The sequence below is a fragment of the Pyxicephalus adspersus genome, chromosome 3, assembly GCF_032062135.1.
Source record: "Pyxicephalus adspersus chromosome 3, UCB_Pads_2.0, whole genome shotgun sequence".
NCBI lineage: Eukaryota > Metazoa > Chordata > Amphibia > Anura > Pyxicephalidae > Pyxicephalus > Pyxicephalus adspersus.
The window spans coordinates 56,384,518-56,396,411 of record NC_092860.1 but is presented as its reverse complement, the minus strand read 5'-3'; the positions used below and the strand labels follow the sequence as shown (position 1 = coordinate 56,396,411).

Here is an 11,894-nt window from a genome sequence, read left to right as displayed (position 1 = left end):
TAATACTGAGAGATAATCAGTATCAGAAACTGTGGAAAAAAATTCAGAATAATTTGCCTATTAGGTCAATTTCCTGAGAATAGGTATAGAGGCAGTAAAAGAAGAAGATGAAAAAATAAATAAAAAACAAAAGTTATACTACTTACTTCAGTGATCATGAATGATTCACCTTAGATGGCATGTATATGACAGATGTGAAAGATTTGAGGTAATCTCTAAAATGATGGACAAGTCTCAACAAGGGGGCGTTTTTTGAAAGCAAATGCTGGTAAAGGTTTGTATGAAGGGCCATAGCATGGCGTACTTACTATTAGAAGAAACGTTGGTGATATGAGTGGAGTAAGGCACTGCCACAAGTTGTGTACTGGGGAGCAAGATCTCACGAGACCACGTGCTCCTCATTGTTGGATGACGAGATCCCGTAAGATCATGCGTCCCACACTGTTGAAAGGCGAGATCTTGTGATATTACATCATACTGATGAGTAATATTATTACCATGGTTCTAAAATTTACATTTTCATTGCAGAGGGGAGGGGGAGGTGGAGAGAAAAACGATGCAAAAAGGGATAACATCATGAAAGAAAACTATCATGAAAGAAACAAGAGAAAAAAAAAGGGGGGAAGATTAACTATTTAAATAATCAATGTTATAATCAGTAAATAAGTGTAAGTAGTCAGTTTCTGGTGATAGTGAGGATTGTAATATGTTGTACTATATATGTCAGGCTATGATATGGGTTTGACAAAAAGGAGGATAAAGGATAGGAGGGAGATAGCAATGGAACAAACAAGGGTATAGCAATGGGTGAAATTGTTGTTTACAATTACAGGGTGTTAAGTTTCAATCTGGGTTCTAAGGGGTATGTATATAGATGTATACATAGATATATGTATATCTCCATATACATGTGCTTACGGACATATATTAGGGTGTTCTAGTAAAGTATGGGTACATGGAAAAAGATTCAGATTCAGGGAAATTCAATTTGGTAAACCTATAGTATGAACTCCATTCCTGCCAACCTTACCTGCGCAGGCAATATGCCTGAGATGTATCTCGCAGGTACTGGGCCAGAAACAGGAGTTTCGGGCCCAAACCGGGAAGGGGGGGTGAAGGCAGGAAATGAACCAAGCAATATAGGGGGTAAATTTCCTGTCATGTCACCTAAAAGCACCTATCTGAAAGACATCAGAATGGGTGCCCCTGTCCCCCGCAGGTTGGAGAGGAAAAAGTTAAAGAAAAGATAAGAGCTTACTTGATCTAACAAACACTTAGATGTTTCATTGTCACCAATACTTACAGGTTGCTATAATAACAATTCACATAGATAAAGCATCATTTTTTCCATAATTCTAATAATTTTCAAACAATATTGGTTTATTTCCCATTGTAAAGACAGATAGCTTACAATACTCTAGAGTGAAGATATGGGTCCTATGAAAAATTAATGGCAGGGTATTGGTTCAGTATTTCATTTTATTAGAGGAACGGTTTAACCACCTGGCCGGTAAACCCGACCTTGGTTCGGGTCTATCGATTGCAAAAATCGATAAACCCGAACTTTTCTCACCGTATAAATCCCAATCACTTACCTGGTCCCCACTGCGATGATCCAGCGTTGATCGAAAAAAAAATACTCACCTTCTCCCCGCAGCTCCTCCGGACACGTCTTCTGTCTTCATCCGGCGAGTGCAGTGAGGATCACCGGGGTTTCCCGGTGACGTCGCTGCATGCGTCGGTGCGGACAGGAGGCGGGGCGGGAAATTCAAAATTTTGTATTGAGTTCCTTTGCATTGAACTCAATACAAAAAAGCTGTATTGAGTCCAATACAAAGAAATCCTTATATAATATATATATATAATTGTAATATATATATAATTGTATTATATATATATTATATGGGCTACTGTACATTACAATATACACTATTTTTTTTTAAACTTCTTTTTAAAGATTTTTTTTAAGGATTATTTTTTTAAAGATTTTTTTTTTTAAGATTTTTTTTTATGTTTTATAAAAAAAAATTTATTATTAAATTTATAAAATTTTGGAAAAATTTATAAAATTTTTCGGTGAGTTATGCGGTAATTCGGTGAATTATAAGTAATTATTGAGTAGTTCGGTGAATTATAGCCTACAATCTAAAATAAAAATTTCCATGCAAAAAATTTAACACTTTTTGCATGGAAGTACAGAAGTTTGTAAAGAATTAGAATACCCGGCGTTCGCGTACGCGTCCCTTGGCGATTCCTGATGATGTCCGTGCGTGCGCCCGTCGATGGGGGTTGTAGCGGGAAATTCAAATATTTTGTTTGGATTCAATACAAAGTCCTGTATCCGATCCAATACAAAATAACACAAAATATATTTATGTGGTTTTGTCTATAGGTATGTGACGTTGGACTGTTGGACACTAGGGAGGTGTTTTAGAAAAATATATTACTATACAGTATACCCAATTATCGCATTTTCAGTATTTTTCATTTATTTATGTATTCTTGTTTAAGCTGATTTTTGTGTATTTGATTTAATTTTATAAAAATATTTTTTTTTTTTTTTTTTTTTACATGATTATGTGTTTCAAACATTTTTTATATTCATGATATCTACTAGAACCCTGTTCGGACATATTTCTGTAAGTTACAGGTCTACAATTTAAAAAAAAAAAATTCATGAAAAACAGTGTACCGCTTTTGGTACAGAAATCTAGACATCAGTGTAACGCCCAGGTGGTTAAAGGAAAAAAACGTCATTTAGCCCCCGTGGCTGGGTAGCAGTAAGTTGAAAGTTCCACTTGCCTGCCAGTTGTAAAAGTTGCTTGTCAATATCACCTCCACGTGAATTGTGGGGGATATGATCCAATGCAGTAAATGAAATCATTATGTTGTCAAAGTTGTGTTGGGTTCCTTTATGAAAACTTAGGGGAGTTATTATTTTGCCTGAGTTTATTGTATAAATATGCTCATAAATACGTTTGCGCCAGGTACGTTTCGTTTTTCCTACATAAAAGTTACCACATTTACAAGAGGCTAGATAGATAACCCCAGTGGTGGAACAATCAATATGGTATTTGGGTTTATGTATTATGTTATTGGGGAGGAAGGTTGTATTATTTTCTTTCACCCAGTTACATTGTGGGCAGTGTCCACATTTGAAGGTTCCTATAGTGGCTTTGTGTGATACAGAGAATTTTTCTGGGTAATAATGACTAGAAGTGAGCGTGTCCTTTAAGGACGGTGACTTAGGGTATGTGATAGCTGGGTAAGAATCATAGAACTTGTTAGTAGATGGATCCCTTATTAAAAGGTACCAATACTTGGTAAGAATATTTCTGATTGGTGTTGTCTGGAGAAGGTTGTAATTAATCTAAGCTTGGTATTTTGAACTGGTAATGGTTGGTGAGACAGAGGATCAAAACCATCCACTCCTTTCACTTTATTGTATGCATTCCTTAAAATTTTTTTTACTGTAACCTCTGGTGCTTAATCTATTCATAAAAGCTTTTGCCTCTATTTCAAAATCTGTACTAGTACTACAATTTCCCTTGAGTCTCAAATATTGGCTGTAGGGAATACTATTCTTCAGTGGTCAAGGGTGGGCGCTCTCGGCATGAAGAATAGTATTCCCTGCAATGTCCTTACAGTATAAAGTAGTTGAAATTTTACCATTGGGTGCAATTCTAATAAAGGTATCCAGAAAAGGAACTTCCGAATCACTAAATGACATCATAAATTTAGGATTATAGGTGTTACCGTATTTTTCGCCTTATAAGACGCTCCGGAATATAGGACGCACCCAATTTTAAAGGAGATAAATCTAGAAAAAAAGATTCTGAAAGAATATTCCCCTTCTGATCACTCATGTGCCATTCATACCGGTATTCCCCTTCTGATCACTCATGTGCCATTCAAATTCCCTTTCTGATCACTCTGTCATTCAAACTCCCCTTCTGATCACTCTGTCATTCAAATTCCCCTTCTGATCACTCTGTGCTTTTTTTCTATTGTACGGCAGTTAGGACAGGGAACAGCAGGTGGCGCTGTGCCGGCTTCTTTCGCTTTGCTTTACAGACAGGAGAAAACACGATGCTGACAGAGGAGAGAAGAGAGAGACACGCTGCAGCCAGAGACACACGCAGGATCGGGTATCGGGTGAGTATAATATTTTAATTATTTTTTTTAACACATTTGTCGTATAGGACGCACTAACTTTTCCCCCCCAGTTTTGGGGAAGAAAACGTGCGTCTTATATGGCAAAAAATACGGTATCTTATAATAATTGAAATAAATTTTCCAATATTTTTACAGGGCCGGTCCAAATGAAAACGATATAATCGATATATCTTTTCCAATTAAAGACATATTGGTGAAATGGTTCTAATATTGGGTTTGAAAACAAATAATCTTCCCAATCTACCAAAAATGTTTGTGTATGATGGGACACATCTTGTCCCCATCGCAACTCCTTGTACTTGTAGGTAGTAGCCATTTTTAAAGGTGAAAACATTCCTATTTAATATATATTCCAATAATTGAATTATGAATTTGTTGAAAATTCGGTTGTTCGGGTAAAACCTACAGATATGCTTGTGTATAATGCATAAACCCAACTTATGGGGTACGCTTGAATACAAGACCTCAACGTAAATTGTCACCAGAAGTGAATTGGGAGGAACTGTGTTATTAATAGTAAAACGTAGTACTTCTAAGGTATCTTTTAGAAACGATGGTAAATTATTTACTAGAGGTCCTAGATAAATATCAACAAGTTTGCTTGTGTTCCTAGCAATGGATCCAATACCAGAAATAATCGGTCTACCTGTAGGGTTTTGTAGGTCTTTATGAATTTTCGGTAATGAATAAAATGTGTGAATTCTGGTATTTTGTATAGCTAAATAATCATGTTGGTGTCTATGGTCCCTAATTGAAGGGCCCTGGTTGTTATAGAGTAGAAATCAACATAATAGGTGTTAATAACTGATGTCTCAATTTCAGAGTACCACTCTTTATTGTACAAAATTTTGTAACACATATTTTCATATTGACTGCAATTCATAATGACACTGTTTCTACCTTTGTCCGCTGGTTTGATAACTATATTTCTATTCTTTCTGAGTTTAGAAAGAGCTTGTTGTTGTTTTAGGTTTGGGTTAAGGTGTTTTGAGTTCATTGACACTGGAATGTCTTTGATCTTATGAGTTACCAAGTTGATAAATGTCTCAATATGGGAATATTGAGAAATACTTGGAAAAAACTTGGATTTGGGTTTACGTTTGGGAATAGAGGATGGTTCACTTATAGTTCACATATAGTTTGTCTACTTTTGGTTGTAATTGATATGGATAAGGATAATATTAAGGGTTTCAAATTATTGAAGTCCACCGTTTTAAAACTGCTAAATTCTAATGGTAGATCAAGTTTTGATTCCGAGGTGTCTTTGTCAAACATAACTCAAAGAAAAAAGTTTTGTGCAAAGATATTAATGTCTTTAATTACTTGAAATTGGTCCATTTCAGATAAAGGACAGAATGAGAGACCCAATTTTAACAGTTGAGATTCTTAAGGTGTTAACAAATAAGATGAAAGATTGACAACTTCTAAATTTTGACCTCTAGGGACGTTTTCAATAGGAACTTGTCCATTGGACCCTCTGTGGGTGTGGGTGATGGTAGTGGTGGGGGGTGTAAGGCTAAAAAAGTATTCTTGGTTTTGGGAATAGCTCCTGTGTGGGAACCTTATATAACTTATAGCGTTTATTAAGGGATTAATCTACTAACATGTTCCTTGATTCTTACCCAGCTATCACATACCGTAAGTCACCATCCTTAAAGGACACGCTCACTTCTAGTCATTATTACCTGGAAAAATACTCTGTATCACACAAAGCCACCATAGTAACCTTCAAATGTGGACACTGCCCACAATCTAACTGGGTGAAAGAAAATAATACAACCTTCCTCCCCAATAACGTAATACATAAACCCAAATACCATATTGATTGTTCCACCACTGGGGTTATCTATCTAGCCTCTTGTAAATGCGGTGACAAGGTACTGCAGGGCAGGACGGTGGACCCTCTGTGTCACCAGCTCGGTTGGCACAGACATGCACAGGGCGCAGAGTCTAAGCAGCTGCCCGGTCTTCACCAGAGCCTCTAGAGGTTTGTTGCGCTGCGGGCATCTGCCAGGTTGCGGCCCCTGTGTAAGCAGGCAGGTGACTGCTGACAGACAGACAGGAACAAAACGAGGTGCCAAAGGGAAATCTAAAAGATTAGTCAGATGAGCCAAAAGGTCAGAGCAGACAGCGAACAAGGCTGGTCAAGAAACAGGCATGAGGTCAGGACAGGCAGCAAACAAGCGTAGTCAGGAAACAAGCCGGGGTCAGTACACAAAGAATCTGGAGCTGGTGAAACAAACAACAGGAACCTTGAAGCAGAGCCAAGGGAACTCCTTTTTCAGGCAACTTCCTGTTGCCAGGTCACTTCCTTAAGAAGGGAATGTCAGGTGATGGGTGTGGATCAAGTCAGTCGCAGACATCAATCCCACCAGCAGAGGGAGTGCTGTTGCTAAGATATTCTCAGGTGTTTTTCAAATGTTTGCCAACAGAGGGAGTGCGTCTGCGGAATACCCTGGTTCTCTAAGGCAAGGGAGCAGCTGGCAGAGAATCTTCTACATGACTTGGAACAGGAAGTATTCAGTGTATTGGATCTAGAGGCAGAGATGTTGCTGGCAGCAGGGGACTGCAAAGAGGGTAAGCAAGAAGGAGGCACAGATCCCCTGGACCTGCAGGGATCTGTGACAGTACCCCTCCTCTTAGGGCCTGTGAGGAAACTTGGCATGGAACTCCTTGCATAGATGGGGAGCATGGAGATCCTTACATGGGACCCAGGAATGTTCCTCAGGGCCATAGCCCTTTCAATGGACTAGGTACTGTAAAGAACCCTGGACGAGTCTGGAGTCTAGGATCTGCTCAATCTCGTAGTCTTCTTCCGAGGCAGCAGAAACTGGACCACGAGGTTTAATCTTCTTGGAAAATCTGTTGAAAATAACTGGCTTGAGAAGTGATACATGAAAAGAATTGTGAATCTTCAAAGATGGAGGTAGTTTTAACTTGTAAGTGACTGGATTGATTTGTGACAGTAAAGAAAAAGGACCAATGAAGCAAGGAGCAAGCTTGGGAGATGGCATTCGCAGGCGGATATACTTGGAGGAGAGCCATACTTTGTCACCTGGAAAAACTGAGGGGCAGAAGTTTTCTTCTTATCAGCCCATTTCTTGTAGCGTACAGAAGAGCGTTGCAAACTCTCTTGAACCTTCCTCCAAACTTGCTGAATGCTGTCAGCGGTAGCAGCTGCAGCAGGTACGTCAGAAGAAGGTGGGACTGGAGAAGGGAGCCTGGGGTGACGACCAGAGACAATGAAGAGGGGATTCTTACCCGTGGATTCATTGGAGCGGTTGTTGTGGGCCAGTTCAGCCCAAGGCAGAAGGACAGACCAGTGGTCTTGCTGGGAGCTGATGTAAATGCAGAGATACTGTTTTAGTGAATGATTTATTTACTCAGTTTGCTCATTAGACTGAGAATGATAGGTAGACAAAAAGTTCAATTTAATGTCCAATCGTCGACAGAGGACTCTCCGGAAGCGGGAAGTGAATTGGACCGCCGATCCAAAACAATGTGAGATGGCACCGCGTGCAGATGAATGGCTTCTTTAAGGAAGATCTTTGCCAGGATGGAAGACCGGGTAGAGGGATAAAATGGGCCATTTTAGAGAACCAATCCACCACTTCCCAAATTGTGTTAAACCCATTAGAGGATGGAAGATCTGTTATGGAATACATAGACATGTGAGTCCACCATTGCTCATGAATTAGGAGTGGCTGTAAAGGACTGGCGGGGGAGCTGCGATGCACCTTGTGCTGAGCACAGACAGTGCAAGCGGCCACAAAGTCACTCACGTCTTGTCTCAGATTTGGCCACCAGTACTTGCGGCTGATTAGCTCAAAGGTTTTGTTTTGCCCATGTTGACCAGCACACCTAAAGGCATGTCCCCATTGGAGGATCAAGGGGCGCTGGTCTTTTTTAACAAACAACTTCCCTGGAGGGATATGGTCCAGTCGGACTGGGGCAATGGGCACAATATGGGCATGGTCAATGATAAAGGTTGGTTCCAGTTCTGGATCCTCCTTTTCAAAGGAACGGGACGGGCATCCCCTTTAACATTTTTTGATCCTGGGCGATAGGTGAGCGCAAAATCAAATCTGCAGAAGAAGAGTGCCCCACGGGCTTGGCAGGGGTTCAAGTTTTGAGCAGTCTGTAAATACTGAAGATTCTTGTGATCTGTGTAATTGGTCACTGGATGTCAAGCTCCCTCCAGCAAATGCCGTCATTCCGCTAGGGCAAGCTTGACTGTGAGTAACAATGGTGTAGTTCTTCTCTGCAGGAGAGGACTTCTTCAAGAAGAAACCACAGGATCTCAGCTTGTCTGAAGCATTCTTCAGAGATAGGACTGCGCCAACTTCGACAGAAGAAGCATCCACTTCTAAGAAGAAGAGCTAAGAGGTGTCTGGGCGCATCAAACCAGGAGCTGATGCAAAGGCCTTCTTCACGGATTGAAAGGCCTGAAGTGCTTCAGGTGACCAGACCTTACAATTGCTCCCCTTCTTGGTCATAGAAGTAATTGGGGCAATTAATGTAGAATAGTTTTTAATGAACTGGCAATAATAATTTGCAAAGCCAAGAAATCTCTGAATAGGTTTTAGCCCTAGTGGTTGTGGCCACTCAAGCACAGCCGGAAGTTTATCGGGATCCATACATAAACCCTCTTCTGAGAAAATGGAGCCTAAAAATTGGACCTTCTTTTACTGCCTCTATACCTATCCTCAGGAAACAGACCTAATGGGCACGATATTCTGAATTTTTTCCACAGTTTCTGATACTGATTATGTCTCAGTATTACCCAACACAAGCAGTTCCTAAGATCATCTTTCAGTATTACTCAATACAAGGAGTTCCTAAGAACAAACTTCCTCTTTAATACTTTTGAAGCCTCTAATCTTCAATTCTATTTACTGATGTAAGTAACTCATTCTTTATATTATTATATTTTGAATTCATTATAAATACAATTACCTTCAATTAATAGCTCATAATGTATATATATTGATAATTTTTTTCTCTCCAGCAGGAATTATGTTTATATCTATATCATTTTTGAGTCTCTTGAACTAACTGATTCATAAATTCATGTAAGTCATTTTAAATATTAATATAATCACTTAACAAACCGCCCCCCCCCCCCTTTTTTCACAAAAATTGTCAAAATTCCTCTTTTTTTCTCCACTACCTAGAATTTAGAGTAGAGTTACGGTGACACTTGACAGATGCTTTTACTCTTACCTTTACATAGTGGCTTGATATTTGTAAGTAACTGTAACATTACATTTTTTTTTTTTTGGTTTCTGTCTTGTTTAATAATCAATATATATGTATATAAATATAATAATGTATATTTTTTTGTGTTCTACTTTTTCTCCTTACTCTATCCCTCCAACATAAATACAACTGATTCTACCAGATGGTGATCTCAAGCAATCCCTTGAGGGAGCGAAACGCATTGGGAATTTAGGGTTTGATTGTATTAGATATATTGAATGTAACCACTTATATGTTTTACAATACCACTAAACTTATTTAGTATTTGTTATGTAATGGTGTTCAGCTGGACTCTGTTAGAAGCTAATTTTGAACACAAAACTTTAAAACTACATTATTGTACCTTGCTTTCAAAAAGTCTGTGCTCTCTCTTCTCCTTTTTATTATATTTGTATTAGTTGTAAATATCTTTTATTATTCTTGTGTCTATTGCTTTATTAAAGCAGTTCAGGAAAACAATGAAAAAAAATCCATTAGTAGCATCTGATAATAAAAAAAATGCATGAGTTACTGCAGGGAGAACAAGGTTTGCAGTTTTTTCTCTACTTTTCTTTATTTATCTTAAAATGATGAGAGAGGAAAGGGGTGGGAGCAGAAAATGTTTGCATAAAATGCTCCTCCTACCTCATATGCATCTAGAGGGCATAACTGGTCTCAAATAGTGGAAATGTCTTCCCTGTACCAAGGGTGCAATAAAATCCAATAATTGCATGCTAAAGGCATAGAAGTGCTGTTTTACATGATATTTTGGTTTGTGATTCTGTTCAGTTTTAAGAGCAGCCCAATTTAAAGCGAACTGGTCATGAAAAAAATTCTACCAATTGTTCTAAAATACTAATTGTTTGGCTGGAATACTGACCTTGAATAGTTCCTAAATGACCAGCTCTAAACAAGCAAGCAGATTGGGAAAGTCAAAATCCTTATTTGCATACTCTCAAAGCATTCTCATTCTCATCGCACTCTCAAATGTACTCCACTTATCACTTTATCATGTATCTGATATTGACTACACAAGAAAGCTTGAATTTCATTTTTTTCATTTTGCTATAGTATGATTGAATTATGTGCTCCCTGAAGCTTTTATTTAGAATCACACTAGTACTAGTGTGTTCTTTTCATTTCACCTTAAATCCTTTACTGGAGTTTAATCTAACAGAACAGATGTGGCCTTATTCCTGATATTTTGGACATTGTAATTTAGGTGGTTACTGGTCACTTACTATACCAGTGGTAGGATGGTGAGGCTAGATGAGGGTACTCCCTCCCATGCCACCTGCACAGCCCTGCATTTTATTGTGGAATGCAGTCATAACAGACAGCCTGAAAATAATTTTTTTTAATAGACCATTCACATAATATATTGCATTCTTGTATGCACGTTCATCTGTCATCTGACAAGCTGCGTCTGGTATCTTTGAATTGTCATTAGGTGTCATTAGGCAGTTGTGATTATCATAGGGATAGCTTTTTGGTGTACCAAACATACCTGTATGTTATGTCTCTTTCTTGCATCATTTAGGTTCCACTTTGAAGGTAGATATACATTGTTACATGCAATAATAAAGAATTTTAGTTCCACATTGGTGGAGCCTTACAACTTCCCTGCTGACATCTCTCTATCCTAGGTTCCATATTCCTTCAGACCTGTTACTTAACTTACTTACTTAATTATTTACTTAACTCACACCTATCAGCCCTTAACACTCCATCCTGTGTGAGCTGTCTCCTGACACTTGTACTCAACTCTTTTTATTTGAACTGCCAAACGACTGGACCATAAAATACACTAGAATCTAAGCATGAGGCGGCATAGCTTAATACTGACTTATAAAGTAGTCAAGGCCCTGTGTAGTCTTCCATCTGTCCCATAAATATAGAAAGCAGTGTAGGGTGAGACCCTCAGTACAAGGTGGCTTCTAGATGGGTCCTTACTGCCTCTTTTGATTTCTATCTGACCCTTTCCATCATTAGTTTACTGCATTTCTTCTAAAGTATTCTAAATTCCCACAAATGTTTTCAGAAGACACCAACATAAACATGGGGAAAATTAAAATTCCATGAACGTGTCCTGACCAAGATCCATCTTAGGACCCCAGTGCTACAAGGCTGGAATGCTAGCCACCCCTAATTTTTATGATCTCTGGGACTCAAATATAGACTGATTAATCAGAGGTGTCTAGTGTTTAACCATGTAAAAAGAAAATTAGCATAAAAGGAATTCGTATGGACCTTTTTTGAGCTCCCTTCACACTTAGATGCCCTTAACACTTAGTGGCCAATAAGCCCGGCCTGAATGCTGTCATGATATGGAGATTCTGTGGCCCAATGGGTTTTAAATATCAAAAAATCAAAGTTTATACTGAAAAATGATGGCACTTTAAACAGGTTAAATAAGATTTGCTTAAAAATGTATTAGTTAAAGAAGTGGTTTGACTACATTTAAACCAAAGTATAAACCA

At 38.5% G+C, this 11,894-nt stretch overlaps 1 long non-coding RNA gene across 1 annotated transcript; it reads left to right on the top strand.

Moving 5' to 3' along the window:
• Window positions 1-9,060: 9,060 nt before the first annotated feature.
• On the top strand, window positions 9,061-9,950 carry LOC140327720 (uncharacterized). The gene is made up of 3 exons (XR_011920085.1): window positions 9,061-9,248; window positions 9,351-9,422; window positions 9,578-9,950. It is a non-coding gene; the product is annotated as an uncharacterized lncRNA (long non-coding RNA).
• The last annotated feature ends 1,944 nt before the right edge of the window (window positions 9,951-11,894 follow it).